This window comes from Oxyura jamaicensis, chromosome 3, assembly GCF_011077185.1.
Source record: "Oxyura jamaicensis isolate SHBP4307 breed ruddy duck chromosome 3, BPBGC_Ojam_1.0, whole genome shotgun sequence".
Taxonomy (NCBI): Eukaryota; Metazoa; Chordata; class Aves; order Anseriformes; family Anatidae; genus Oxyura; species Oxyura jamaicensis.
Window position 1 is genome coordinate 116,891,641 of NC_048895.1, and position 790 is coordinate 116,892,430.

The 790-nt window shown below is 68.2% G+C and overlaps 1 long non-coding RNA gene across 1 annotated transcript in view; it reads left to right on the plus strand.

Moving 5' to 3' along the window:
* Nucleotides 1-790, plus strand: part of LOC118164868 — a 6,907-nt gene that overhangs the window by 626 nt on the left and 5,491 nt on the right. The gene's annotated exons all lie outside the window — the stretch shown is intronic.

Here is a 790-nt window from a genome sequence, read left to right on the forward strand (position 1 = left end):
CCCGGGCCCCCCCCCCCCCCCCCCCCCCCAAATCCTCCACGTCCCGGGGAAAGATGGCTGAAGGGAAAAAGGAGGGCGCCGGCCTCCCGGGGGGGGGGGGGGGGTTGGGGGGTGGGCTCGGACCCCCCTCGGGGAGGCCGCGGGGCTCGGCGGCGCTGCTGGCGGTGACAGCTCTTTGTTCGCACGGCGCATCTTCCTCGAAGCCCCCAGCCCCAATCGCCTCCTGCCACCCCCCCTCTGGGAGGCTTTTCGGGCGGGCGAGTGTGGTCTGTGGGCTCGGGGGGAGGCTGGAGGTGGCGAGGAGGCACCGGGGGGGGGGGTTTGGTGTGATTTCAGTCAGAAACGGGTCAAGTGCTGCGTGCTGGGGTTTGGGGGAACAGCCGGCTCGCCCCAAGGAGGACGCGAAGGGGAGAAGCGACTTTGGGTGCCCGCCGCCCCGCTGCCAGCACCCGCCGTGCCCCAAACCTCGATCGCCTCCGTGCCTCCCGCAGAGGCCGGCGGCGGGTTGAGAGTGGTCCCGAATATCTGCGGAGGGGCAGTCGGGGCCGCTCCGGCTGGGGTTGGGGTCTCGCCGGGGGGGAATGTGACATTTAGCGGTAGAAAATCTGTGGCGGAAAAGCCGTTTCCTTCCGATGGAGGCTGGCGGAGGCGCTGAAATCCTCCAGTTTCCTAGGTGCGCTTTGACCTTTCGGCGGCTGAGAAGTGGGTCACGGCCGCCTTCGCTCTGCGATGCTCTCCCGGATTCACACCCCAAAGATCACGTTTTTTTTTTTTTTTTGGGGGGGGGGGG